At 42.1% G+C, this 14,930-nt stretch overlaps 1 protein-coding gene across 4 annotated transcripts in view; it reads right to left on the bottom strand.

Annotated features, from left to right (window-relative positions):
- The window catches only part of EXTL3 (exostosin like glycosyltransferase 3), a 153,469-nt gene that overhangs the window by 54,233 nt on the left and 84,306 nt on the right, over positions 1–14,930 (bottom strand). The gene's annotated exons all lie outside the window — the stretch shown is intronic.

A 14,930-nucleotide genomic window follows, 5' to 3' on the forward strand; every position in this document is an offset into this window, starting at 1 on the left:
ATCAATAAATACACTCAGACAATAAGCATAAACTGGCACTCTCAAAGGCAAACCATCCAGCTATATGGTTACCTATTTACGTGCTCCAAGAGGGAATAAACCAAAATGCTAAAATGTAGAAAAGTCCTTACCTTTTAGAAGTATTTACTGAGATATTTACAGACGATTTATCTGGAATTTGCTTAAAAATAACTAGGACCAGGGTGGTGGTAGGAACTCTGGGTATCAGTGAAACAAGGTTAGTCGCGACCAGACTGCTGTTGACACTGAATGACGGGAGATATATGGATCTGCTTCTATTGCGTTTAACGTTTTTCTTATAAAAACTCAAAAATACACTATACAGAGTCTGAACAGTGTCTTTGAAAAGTCACCTGGAGACTGACTACACAATCTCATATTGCTAGCACCACTAACTCACAGTGAACAGAACTGGAAAAAGAAACAAATGTCCTGATGGAAACCAGTAATTCAACATTGACTCTAAAATGTCTATCCCACCAAGCTCCATCTCGTTTACTGGAATTAGGCAAAAGTGTCATCAGTGCTCCAAAGCATGAACTTTCTTTCCCAAACAGCTAAATCCATCATTTCAAGCACAAAAGAAAAACAAAAACACTTAGACTGTCTTCTACCATTCTCTGGAACATGACAATGGAGGTACTAGGATCTAGAAACAAACGTCACATCAAACACTGATAAGGAGCAGTCTCCTTATCAACATAACTCCACATGCAACACACACGCCTCACTGATTCTGGTCGTCTGCCACAGCACTGAACGCCCAACCTGTCAGCCTGTGCCCTACGAGGCACTCTACACGCAGCAGCCAGAAGCACTGTCTTAAAATTTCAGTTGGACCATGGCTCTCTGTTCCCTAAAAATTTTCATGGCTCTCCCACTGCACTGCCAGGTCCTTCATAACTAGCTCCTGAAAGTGAAAGTCGCTCAGTCGTGTCCAACTCTTTGCGACCCCATGGACTATACAGTCCATGGAATTCTCCAGGTCAGAATACTGGAATGGGCAGCCTTTCCCTTCTCCAGGGATCTTCCCAACCCAGGGATTGAAGCCAGGTCTCCCGCATTGCAGGCGGATTCTTTACCAGCTGAGCCACAAGGGAAGCCCTAGCTCCTGACCACCACGCTACTCTCTCTGCCGTGACCCCCTGCCACACACGCGTGCTCAACTTGAGACGCACTGGCCTCCTTTCAACTCCTCAACTGCCCAAGCTCTCGACTGCTTCAGAAGCTTCCTACCTGCTGATCTTTCCATCTCAAATGCTCCTTCCCAGGCTCTTCTCTGGCTGACTCCTCCTCACCCTTCAGATTTTCACTTCTTGATATTCCCCTTTAAAGCAGCCTTTCTTAACCCCTGACACTTTCTGGCACTGACCTACTGATCTCCTTCTTAATATCTCTTCACTGACTTTTTATTACCTATCTTTCCCAACAAAACCTCATTCTTGGGGGTAGGAACTTTGTCTGCCTGGACCACTGCCGTATCACCAGGTCTCAGCACAGTGCCAGGCACATGGTTAGCTTCTCTGTTAACATCTGTTAAATAAATGAATTATATCACCGATCACTTTCCCATTCTATGAATTCTCAACTTTCCCTTGGTTGCCCATGACACTGTACTCTCTAGTGTTCCGCCTATCTCCCTGACTCATCCCTTTCTGCTTTCCTGGCACCCACTGGTGGTCCTACCTACAAAAAGTGCTCCTCAAGCCTTCTGACATAATCTGGTAAACCCCCAAAGCTACTACTCCCACCCTAGCCTTTTTGCTCTGCACTAGCAGACTGGCATTTCCAGCTCCCAAAGGAGGCGACAGAGAACGAGATGGTTGGATGACATCACTGAGGCAATGGACATGAATCTGAGCAAACTCTGGGAGATAGTGAAGGACAGGGAAGCCTGAAGTGCTGCAGTCCATGGGGTCGCAAAGAGTCAGACACAATTTAGCGGCTGATCAAAAAGGTGACCTTCTCTAGGACACACCATGGCCACTTAATGATTCCAAATATTCCCTCTTTCCAAAAACTTTAAAATCTGCCCATGATACTACATTCTTCCCCTTTTATAAACTAGAAACAATGTGATATACAGGAAAGAATACAGACCTCCTGGCCAGACCTGGATCAAATCACAGCTTAGCAAGCTCTTAGATGGTCACTTAACCATGCTGAGCTGCAGTTTTTTCATAAGTAAAACACTCATGTTCAGGATTGTTATAAAAAGTAGATAGTAAAAATCACCCTGCACAGAATATCAATTTTGTAGTCTATTATTGGCTACAAGTCCTGGAGTTATTTTTAGATCTGCCAAACTGTATCCATTCTTTTTTATAATAATTATTATGGTAATAATATATTTATAATAATAATTTACAATATGTGCATTTATCCCTTCCTTTTATTCTACTGTCTTCACCCTAATACTGGACCATAACAAACCATTATGCCTAATCTCAATTCCCCATCAATTTATTCTGTGCATTACTCTGAATCAGAGTAACAATTCAGTAACTCTGCATTACTCAGTATTTTTTTCATCCAATAAAGCTTTAGCTTGAATAATTTCAACTGATCTGATTCTGAGTTCACCACACCATTCTTCGGCTGTATCTAGTTAAAGGTTAATTCCACCCAATAAATTCTTAATTTCAGGTATTATACATTTCAGTTCTGGAATGTCCATCAAGTCGTTTGTTAGAGATTCCATTTCTCTATTGAAATTCTTCATCTACTTATTTTTTCCATCTCTTCTTCTATTTTCTTTAGCATATTTATAAGAATAAAATTCCTTATCTAATTTTACTGTCTGGGGCACCTGTAGACTCTACTATTTTGATTGTGCATCCTGCTTACCTGTTTCTTTGCAATCTTGTTTCTTTTATTGTGGGCTAGACATTGTTTAAAAGTACTATAAACACAGTAGTAAATACAATTTTCCCAAGAGATGGCATATCTTCTGTCAGGCAGTTAGAAGGAATATAATTATGTAGAGATCTTCATTATCCCTAGAAATACTTTTTGCCTTAAAGTTTACTCTGGTTGATATCAGTATCAGTTATTCGGCTTTTAAAAAATTTTTGTTGTTGTGATAAAACATATAAACATACAACTGCCATCTTAATCATTTTCAAACAGTATAGCTTGCAGCATTAATTACAGTCAAAATGTACAACCATCATTACCATTTCCAAAAGTTTTCCATCACCTCAAGCAGAAACTCTATAACCAGTAGGCAGTAACTCACCTCCCTGTTTCCCGTTCAGTTCAGTTCAGTTGCTCAGTCATGTCCGACTCTTTGTGACCCTACAGACTGCAGCACACCAGGTCTCCCTGTCCATCACCAACTCTTGGAGTTTCCTCAAACTCATGTTCATCAAGTCGGTGATGCCATCCAGCCATCTCATTCTCTGTCGTCCCCTTCTCCTCCCACCCCCAATTCCTCACGTACTCCTTTTCCTATTTGGAACCAGTCTGTTGTTCTATGTCCTGTTCTAACTGTTGCTTCCTGACCTGCATACAGGTTTCTCAAGAGACAGGTCAGGTGGTCTGGCATTCCCATCTCTTGGAGAATTTTCCAGTTTGTTGTGATCCACACAGTCAAAGGCTTTGGAATAGTCAATGAAGCAGGAATAGATGTTTTTTCTGAAACTCTCTTGCTTTTTCTATGATCCAACGGACGTTGGCAGTTTGATCTCTGGTTCCTCTGCCTTTTCTAAATCCAGCTTGAACATCTGGAAGTTCACAGTTCACGTACTATTGAAGCCTGACTTGGAGAATTTGAGCATTACTTTGCTAGTGTGTGAGATGAGTGCAATTGTGTGGTAGGTTTGAGCATTCCTTAGCATTGCCTTTCTTTGGGATTGGAAGGAAAACTGACCTTTTCCAGTCCTGTGGCCACTGCTGAGTTTTCCAAATTTGCTGGCATATTGAGTGCAGCACTTTCACAGCATCATCTTTTAGGATTTGAAATAGCTCAATTGGAATTCCATCACCTCCACTAGCTTTGTTCGTAGTGATGCTTCCTAAGACCCACTTGACTTCGCATTTCAGGATGTCTGGTTCTAGGTGAGTGATCACGCCATCGTGGTTATATGGGTCATGAAGATCTTTTTTGTATTAGTTCTTCTGTGTATTCTTGCCACCTCTTCTTAATATCTTCTGCTTCTGTTAGGTCCAGACCATTTCTGCCCTTGACTGTGCCCATCTTTGCATGAAATGTTCCCCTGGTATCTCTAATTTTCTCGAAGAGATCTCTAGTCCTTTCCATTCTATTGTTTTCCTCTATTTCTTTGCATTGATCACTGAGGAAGGCTTTCTTATCTCTCCTTGCTATTCTTTGGAACTCTGCATTCAGATGGGTATATCTGTCCTTTTCTCCTTTGCCTTTCACTTTCTTCTTTTCACAGCTATTTGTAAAGCCTCCTCAGACAACCATTTTGCCCTTTGCATTTCTTTTTCTTGGAGCTGGTCTTATTCACTGCCTCCTGTACAATGTCATGACCCTCCGTCCATAGTTCTTCAGGCACTCTATCAGATCTAATCCCTTGAATCTACTTGTCACTTCCACTGTATAATCGTAAGGGATTTGACATAGGTCATACCTGCATGGTCCGTGGTTTTCCCTGCTTTCTTCAATTGAAGCCTGAATTTGGCCAGAAGGAGCTCACGGTCTGAGCCACCCAGCTCCCGGTCTCGTTTCCACAGCTTCTCCATGTTTGGCTGCAAAGAATAGAATCCATCGCAGCCCCTGGTAACCTCTACTTCACTGTCTCTATGAACTTGCCTTTTCTAAATATTCATACAAGGAGTACCATACAATATCTGTCCTTATGGAACTCGTTTATTTCACTTAGCATGTTTCAACATTCATCTGTGTTGCAGCACAGAACTTCATCCTTCCTTTTGACTGAATAATATTCCACAGTAGGTATATGCCGCCACTTTGCTTATCCATTGACCTCTCAATGGATATTTGGGCACTTCCTGCCACTTGGTCAGACACTCAGCTCTCAGCTAATATTTGCCTAGCTTAACTTTCTCCATTTTTTGCCCAGCAAACTTTCCATGTCTCTCCTTGTATTTTAGGTGCCCCTCAGAAACACTTGAGAACAAGATTTCATTCTTTTAATAGAAACTCCAATTTAACAACCTTTGACTTTAAACTAGTGTTTGATCTACTTACACTTTTGTGACACATTAAGATTTACTAACAATCTTTTTTGAAGGGGGTTACTTATCACTTTTTTCTATTTCCCATCTCTTTCCTGACTTTTAGTTGATAAGTTTGTTATGTTTTTTAAACCTCTACCAGTCTGTAAGTTATATATTCAATTTATGACTTTAGCTGAAAGTTTAACATTATCTCTAGTATTTTATCCCTCTTCTCAATTAATAAAAGATCTTTACCTATGACTGGAACTTCTCTATTGGCTCAGTGGTAAAGAATGCATCTGCCAAGCAGGAGACACTGAGTTTGATCCCTAGGTCGGGAAAATTCCCAGCAGAAAGAAATGGCAACCCACTCCAGCATTCTTGCCTGGGACGCAAAGAGTCGGACATGACTCAGCGACTAAACAGCTTTACTTACGATGCCCTCTCTTGACTCCTACGTCAGTACTGATGCTATTTTAGCTCCCCATGTCTTACCCACGCGGCAGTAGCCCTTCCTGTCATTAATGCAATGCGTGCTTGTCTGCGTTCACCCACGTGTTTACCAAGCTCCTTCTTCAGAGCTGCACTCTTTTACATCTCATTCCTCCCCTCTGCTTACTTCCTTTTTCCTAAAGTGCTTCCTCCAGTCAGAGTCTGCTGGTGGTAAATTGTATGTGAAACACTTTATTTCACCCTAAATCCTACACAATGATCCAACTGCATGCACCAGTCTACAGTAATAATTCTTTTCCACCAACTGAAGAGTCCTCTGGGTTCTGTTATTGTTGCTGAGAAGTGCGATGTCGGTCTAACTACCGTACCTTGTGGATAACCTGACTGTTCATGCTGGCTGTATTTAAGATCTCTTCAGGGTGGGGTTCTGCTATGTCTACATGTGGAATCTGGAGCAGCGGGTAGGAGCAGGAGGTGAGTGGGATGCTCAGCACTCAAACCTTCTAGTTCTTAAGATGCGTGTCTTTCCTTATTCTAGAAAATGTTCAGTCATTACCTGTCTGTCTGTTGAGTCATTAACTCTTCGCATAGGGCCTGTCATTCACGCTCTCCTTTTTGAGTGTGTGGCATGCGTCAGACCTCCCCACTCCATTCTCGGTGTCTTGAAACCCTTCTACTGTGTCGTCTCTTTTGTCCTTCATGCTACCATCTGGAAATATCCTCGTTATCTTCCCAGCTGAGGGTGAGGAAATGTCTAGTGAAGAGCCAGACAGTAAACATACTAGGCTTTGGGAGCCACATCCAGTCTAAGTAGAATATTTTCATGTCTTTTTTTTTACATCCTTTAAAAATACAAAAACCATTCTTGCCATGCAGGCTGTCCAGAAACAAAGATTTAGCCCACAAGCCACAGTTGGCCAACTCTTGATCTAACTCATTAATTCTCTCTTTTGTGCCTAAGGGGTTGTTTGTCCAGACCACTAGGTTTTGATTTCGATGAGTATTTTACATTTCCAGAAATTCTACTGGCTCCTTTTCTAAAATCGGCCTTATTTTTATGAGAGCACCTACTCTTCCTCACGTTTTCTGTTCCTGCCCTTCATGTGCTGAGTTTCTGTCTGCTGATTCTATTATCGTCAGCTTTGGACTGCTTTTTATGTTGAACTCTCAGTCTGCAGAGTCTCCCAGAAGCCACAAGCAAATGTAAATTTGAACATAAAACTCATATGAAGGGAAAATGGTTCTGAGTTCTCAGTGAATATTCCCTTCCCCAACCAGTTCTGGATCTTGCTAACAGAGACTTTATTTTTTTCTAGTCTACCCATTCCTTTCGGAGAAGGCAATGGCAAGCCACTCCAGTACTCTTGCCTGGAAAATCCCATGGATGGAGGAGCCTGGTAGGCTGCAGTCCGTGGGGTCGCTAAGGGTCGGACACCACTGAGCGACTTCACTTTCACACATTTGAGAAGGAAATGGCAACCCACTCCAGTGTTCTTGCCTGGAGAATCCCAGGGATGGGGGAGCCTGGTGGGCTTCCGTCTATGGGGTCACACAGAGTCGGATACGACTGAAGTGACTTAGCAGCAACCCATTCCTTTAGTGAATGTTCAACCTTTTGAAGATCCATACTCTCATCTGGGGTCTCAGTCTGACACTCAAAGGCACAAGGCTCTTTCTCTTATTTCTGTGGGAACTAAACTGCGAGTTACCAAAACTGGCAAACACCCTAAGAGACTATAGCATCAGACTGTTCATCAGATGCTTTTTCAATCCCCAACCTCTCCTGCCCCCACTCTTTAATTTTAATGTCTTTCCTGAAAGCAAAATATGCACTGTATAGCAAGAAGTTTATATTAATCTAGTCTGCTATTTTGCCAAAACCAGAGACCTCCGCCAGTCTTTAGTTTATGCATGAATAACCATGCTTACAAACATAGGACGTACGTTCTTTTCTGAAATCTGATTTCTCCCACTTATAACAAGAACAGTCTCATGACCCACATCATTACATGTATACCATGTGACAATCAGTAACTGAAGACAGAAACACCGTAATTTGTTGTAACCAATCCTCTTTTGTTAGACATTTGTTTTCAATTTTTCACTGTAATCAAAGCTATAACACAGGTATCTCCTCAGGAAAAACAAATTCCACATGGGTCAGTGCAAGAATATCTTATTTTAAAAATTACTGCACTAGAAAGATGGCCATTTATCCTCCCACCAACAACAGAGAGGACATCTGTTTCCCAAGAGCTGGCCAGTCACGGAGTGACAGAGACAGCTCTCACTCCTCGAGTATGGATCTGCTCTCCTCCATCTCCCGCTCTGCCTTACAGTTTGGCTGGAGTCGGAAGACTGGTTCTTACCAAAGGGAACATGAGAAGAAGCAAGGTATCATTTTCCGTAAAAGGCTCTTAAGAACAGGGATGGATTCTTCTTTCCCCAACTACTTGAGAGACTGAAAGGAAAAAACTCTAAAACTATGGAGTGGCGAAATTAGAAGCAATCCAGCCCTCTGGGTCACCGCTGGAGAGAGTCACCTGAATGGGGAAGAGTGAGAAACTTTGCTCATCTCAGGCCACTAAGATTTCTGAGTCTGTTGCTGCAGTTAAGCATTAATTAGCCAAACAAATCCAACTGAATGCTATTTAAAAAAAAAAAAAAGACAGTTTGATAAAATGTCATTCTACTGTTTTGATTTACCCTTTATTACTGGAGGTCAAACAGTTTGTGCTCATTAAGTATCTGTGGTTCTCATTTCATACACTATCAGTTCCCTGCTTTGCCAAACTTTCTACAAGAATACACAGAAGAACTGTACAAAAAAGATCTTCACGACCAAGATAGTCACGATAACGTGATCACTGACCTAGAGCCAGACATCTTGGAATGTAAAGTCAAGTGGGCCTTAGAAAGCATCACTATGAACAAAGCTAGTGGAGGTGATGGAATTCCAGTTGAGCTATTTCAAATCTTGAAAGATGATGTTGTGAAAGTGCTGCGCTCAATATGCCAGCAAATTTGGAAAACTCAGCAGTGGCCACAGGACTGGAAAAGGTCAGTCTTCATTCCAATCCCAAAGAAAGGCAATGCAAACGAATTTCTCAAACTACCGCACAATTGCACTCATCTCCCACGCTAGTAAAGTCATGCTCAAAATTCTCCATGCCAGGCTTCAGCAATATGTGAACCGTGAACTCCCAGATGTTCAAGCAGGTTTTAGAAAAGGCAGAGGCAACAGAGATCAAACTGCCAACATCCGCTGGATCATGGAGAAAGCAAGAGAGTTCCAGAAAACCATCTATTTCTGCTTCATTGACTATGCCAAAGCCTTTGACTGTGTGGATCACAATAAACTGTGGAACATTCTGAAAGAGATGGGAATCCCAGACCACCTGACCTGTCTCTTGAGAAACCTGTATGCAGGTCAGGAAGCAACAGTCCGAACTGTACATGGAACAACAGACTGGTTTCAAATAGGAAAAAGAGTGCGTCAAGGCTGTATATTGTCACCTTGCTTATTTAACTTCTATGCAGAGTACATCATGAGGAACGCTGGGCTGGAAGAAGCACAAGCTGGAATCAAGATTGCCGGGGGAAATATCAATAACCTCAAGATATGCAGATGACACTACCCTTATGGCAGAAAGTGAAGAGGAACTAAAAAGCCTCTTGATGAAAGTGAAAGAGGAGAGTGAAAAGGTTGGCTTGAAGCTCAACATTCAGAAAACAAAGATCATGGCATCTGGTCCCATCACTTCTTGGGAAATAGGTGGAAAAACAGTGGAAACAGTGTCAGACTTTATTTTTTTGGGCTCCAAAATCACTGCAGATGCTGACTGCAGCCATGAAATTAAAAGACGCTTACTCCTTGGAAGGAAAGTTATGACCAACCTTGACAGTATATTAAAAAGCAGAGACATTACTTTGCCAACCAAGGTCCGTCTAGTCAAGGCTATGGTTTTTCCCGTGGTCATGTATGGATGTGAGAGTTGGACTATGAAGAAAGCTGATCGCCGAAGAATTGATGCTTTTGAACTGTGGTGTTGGAGAAGACTCTTGAGAGTCCCTTGGACTGCAAGGAGATCCAACCAGTCCATTCTAGAGGAGATCAACCCTGGGTGTTCATTGGAGGGACTGATGCTAAAGCTGAAACTGCAATACTTTGGCCACGTCATGTGACGAGTTGACTCACTGGAAAAGACTCTGATGCTAGGAAAGTTTGGGGGTGGGAGGAGAAGGGGACGACGGAGAATGAGATGGCTGGATGGCATCACCAACTCTGTGGACATGAGTTTGAGTGAACTCCGGGAGTTGGTGATGGACAGGGAGGCCTGGCGTGCTGTGATTCATGGGGTCGCGGAGAGTCGGATATGACTGAGCAACTGAACTGAACTGAACTACCTCTGAAAGTCTTTTTCTAACCACAACAGGCGGTTATCCATATCATTCTCCTGCCGAATTTCAACTGTTCCTTAGTTTCATCTAAGTAATTTGTTTCTCTTCAGCTGGATGTAGAAACTATTCTTCTCACCATTTTTTAAACCCCTCTACAAAATACCACATAGTTCTGGGTACCAGATCACTGCTCAATAAATAATTATACTAGTTGAAAATCTTAGTTTACATTTTCATTTTCAAACAAGTTTGAGATTTAGAGCCTATCGAGTCTTGGTTCAAGGGAAATGAAACACTTAAAAAGACTTTCACAGCTAGGAGGAGGCTTGCAGGCCATCTGGACTTGCAGCCAGAATCTCTGGTTCAGAACTCAGCTTTGAGATTTTAATAATGTTACATAATTTCCTCCTTAAAGTGATACTGAAAATCCCTCCTTGCCTCCAGGGTAGCTGTGGGGATGAAATAATATGTTATAGATGGATACTTACATTAGAAAAGAGGGAACATTTCAGATCAATAACCTAAGCTCCTACTTCAAGAACCTACAAGAACAAAATAAACTCCAAGTAAGCAGAAGGAAAGGAATAATAAAGAGAACAAATCAATGAAATAAAAAACATAAAGACAGAACCCAATAAAATGAAGACGTTTGTCAACAATTTTGACAAACCTGCTCAAGACTGACAAAGAAGGAAAAGAGATACAAATCACCAACAATGGGAATGAAACAGGATATCACAAAGTCCTGCAGGCATCAAAAGGATAATAAAGGAAGACTAGGAACAACTCTGGAGAAGGCAATGGCAAGCCACTCCAGTACTCTTGCCTGGAAAATCCCATGGATGGAGGAGCCTGGTAGGCTGTAGTCCATGGGGTCGCTAAGGGTCGGACACGACTGAGCGACTTCACTTTCACTTTTCACTTTCACACACTGGAGAAGGAAATGGCAACCCACTCCAGTGTTCTTGCCTGGAGAATCCCAGGGATGGGGGAGCCTGGTGGGCTTCCGTCTATGGGGTCACACTGAGTCGGATACGACTGAATTGACTTAGCAGCAGCAGCAGGAACAACTCAACACACATAAGTTTGACAACTCAGACAAAATGGACCAATGCCTCAAAAAACACAAACTGCCACAACTCACCCAATAGGAAATAACTAGTCCTACAACTAGTAAACAAATTGACTTTGTAATTTTAAAATTACAAAAGAAGTGTGCCCCAAAAGAAATGTCTAGCCCCAAAGGCTTCCACAGGAGAATTTCTACTAGTGTTTAAAGTACTGGCTTGGCCAAAAAGTTCCTTCAGGTTTTTCCACAGCATCTTATTGGCCAACTCAACATAATGATCTATTATATACAATCTCTTCCAGAATGGGGGGACACCTCCCAGCCCATCTTACCAACTCTGATACCCAAACCAAAGAAAGCACCAAAAAAGAAAACGACGGATACATCTCTCTCATGAATATAAAACAAAAATACTGAACAAATAATAGCGCACGGAATTCAGGAATATATAAAAAGAATTAAATGATTAATAGATCGCTCTTAGGTGGGCAAGCGTTATTTTAACATTGTTGATCTTATCCGGAAGCACGGACATTCATTCTCTCCATTTGGTCACACCTTTATTTCTTCTATCAGACGGTTCTGTCATCCTCATCCCTGCCCCATGTCTCATGTTGAGTTAACTTGTATTTTATATGATTTACTCATCCACTCTCCTGGCGCTGCACCTCAGCAGCTCATCCTCTGGTGCTGTTCGCCACTCTGTAAGCACAGTTTGTCCTCGGGGGGTTATCCCTGTCCTCTTCTGTCTTTCCCTGTCTTTATTTACTGGAGTTTGCCCACAGCTTCAATTAGCACCGCCTGATTGGATGACTATGAAATCTACCTCTCTAATCTTGATCTCCCTTCCCGAATAGTGAGCAACACAGACATCCACCCCTCAGTGTTCCAGTGGCAGCAAGGGTACCTCTCTGAGTATAAGGAGGTTCCGTTAGTGTCTTCTCCCAGTAAAGAGGGAAACGTTCAAAATATCATGTACAGACATTTACCATTCAGATCACTGCCGATGCCGTAACTTTTTACTCTTTCCTTAACCAAAATTTTTTTGCTGAGAAATGGAAATTCTTCATCTGTTAGCCATTCACTGGAAGGCCTGAACCTAGTTACATTCCTAGAAGCTGAAGTGGCAGGTAAGTCAAAGGTCCAGGACACACGCTGAGGAGTTAGCTGGGGCTTAGACTTCTCACTCGGGATTCCACATGTGCTCGTCTTGTCCTCCTCCCTCCCACACCCGAACACACCGGTGCCCTGGACCATCACCTCCTCTTTGAGTGCCCTCTCCTCTAACATTCCTTCCGTCTCAGTGGGAACATTACCAGCGATGAGGACCCTGCTTCCAAGAGTCTGCCGAAAGAATAACCATCCTACTGACTCGACTTCTTTTACAACTAAAATACTCTGATATTCAAACTTCCTATCGTGGACCTGGCATATCTCTCTGTTCATTTAGGTCTTCTTTAATGTCTGTCAACAAAGTTGTATAATTTTCTTCATTTAAGAAAAAAAAAACAACAACAATAAACTGAGCTAAAGTGAAACACTCAATGGAGAGAAAGAAAAAAAAAAAAAACAGAAGGGAGAGAGGCAGGGAATAAACAGCTGGCTCCACTTAGGCTGCAGCTGTGCATTATATCTGAAACGCATGGGGCGAGACTGGGGCAAGAAGCTGGACGCTATTCCAGATGTTCCCAAATGAATCCTTCACCTGACTCTAATCTATTAAATAACTGTGGTAACGCTGAACATCTACTGAGTGCCTACTGTATGCTAGGTTAGACCTACTGTATTCCTCCACATACGTAATCTTCATGACAATCTTATGAAGTACATACTACTAGCATTCCCACTGTGTACATGAGGAAACCGAAGCACAGAGGTTAGGAAATCTGCCCAAGGGCATCCATACCGAGTAAAACTTGGACTCAAATCAGAGTTACTCTAAGGCCCACACTCAACTAATGTCTTAACCATTAAAGATAAACTGCCTGTGACATTAATTCAGGGAACACAGAGCACAGGCACAGCATGCATAAATTATTTTTAAATTACCAATATTCCTACAGCTCTACTGTACGAATAATGACAGCCGTAATTAACACACACGGTAATACTATTCCAAACCTGAAGTCAACCCTATAGTCGTACTGATTTATCTGCTAAACAAAACAAGAAAACAGTGTGCTCAGAGTGAACGGCCTACCTGTGTGTCTGTGTGTGTAGTAGTTAGCGCACAGGCCCATCAAGCAGGCAGAACCCTGTCACAACCCAGCTGTGGGCGCACACTGCTGCTGTCACTGCCATGGCCACAAGTCCTTCAAACGAGATAAAAATGCTGCTGCTAAGTCTCTTCAGTCGTGTCCGACCCTGTGCGACCCCATAGACGGCAGCCCACCAGGCTCTTCCGTCCCTGGGATTCTCCAGGCAAGAACACTGGAGTGGGTTGCCATTGCCTTCTCCAAGATAGTTCTGCACAAAAATCATTTCAATAAGGCTGTTGAAAGTAGTATTTCAAAGATTTTTTTAATTCTGTAGCAACAGCAAACAACATCATTTCCTGATTTCCTGCTATGCACAGGCATGACAAACAGCCTGTTCCGGGAAGACTACCTAGTTTAAAATTCAGGATGTTAATAAGCTAAACGAATTCAACTAAAACAAATTTCCTGATACTAGCACTACTGTTAAGATTCTGACTTCTCTCTTCTATCATTCAAAATAACAAAATGCACTTTTCAGGGAAGCTAACTGTTGATAAAGAATGACTTGCGAAAACTGAATGTAGGCAATTCACAACTTACAGGAGAGCAATGTGTGCTTTTCATAAGACGACCACCATAGTTTCTTTACTGAATAAATGCAACCTGGGTGTAGACAAAGGAAACAGAGAATTGCTGGCAATTACAACCAAAATCAGGTGAGAAAAACTGGCTGTGCACTGAAACACTTACTGAGTCACGAATCAACAGTAGGACACAACCACAGAACCACAGAGATGAGCCACCTTTATCATAGGGCTTTGAAAAAAGAACAAACAAGCAAACCCTGGGCTCAAGAGCAGATTTCTAAGTCCAAAGATGTTCCACAAAGGCCCCTAGCAGGCACAAAATAAGCATTCCTTCCATTACTCAACTGTATATAGTGTATTAACAAACAAACTAACATTCTTCATTAACCTAGGTCAAATATTGCTGCATTTACTCAGTAATAAATCTCAACCCAGAAGTCTCAACTCCAGGATAAGTCCTTGATGGGAAAATTATGCCAATTCCTTTAACTGTTTCCCCTCTCACCAGTTTGATAACATCTCACAAACCAAAATCATGTCTGACAAGTCACTTTTTAACTAGGGTAATACAAAATCAAGATGCACAAATCACCACCCTTATGGCAGAAAGTGAAGAGGAACTCAAAGGCCTCTTGATGAAAGTGAAAGAGGAGAGTGAAAAGGTTGGCTTGAAGCTCAACATTCAGAAAACAAAGATCATGGCATCTGGTCCCATCACTTCATGGGAAATAGATGGGGAAACAGTGGAAACAGTGTCAGACTTTATTTTGGGGGGCTCCAAAATCACTGCGGATGTTGATTACAGCCATGAAATTAAAAGACACTTACTCCTTGGAAGGAAAGTTATGACCAACCTAGATAGCATATTAAAAAGCAGAGACATTACTTTGCCAACAAAGGTCTGTCTAGTCAAGGCTATGGTTTTTCCCGTGGTCATGTATGGATGTGAGAGTTGGACTGTGAAGAAAGCTGATCACCGAAGAATTGATGCTTTTGAACTGTGGTGCTGGAGAAGACTCTTGAGAGTCCCTTGGACTGCAAGGAGATCCAACCAGT

This window comes from Moschus berezovskii, chromosome 7 (assembly GCF_049115385.1).
Source record: "Moschus berezovskii isolate FMDL1 chromosome 7, NW_MosBer_1.0, whole genome shotgun sequence".
Taxonomy (NCBI): domain Eukaryota; kingdom Metazoa; phylum Chordata; class Mammalia; order Artiodactyla; family Moschidae; genus Moschus; species Moschus berezovskii.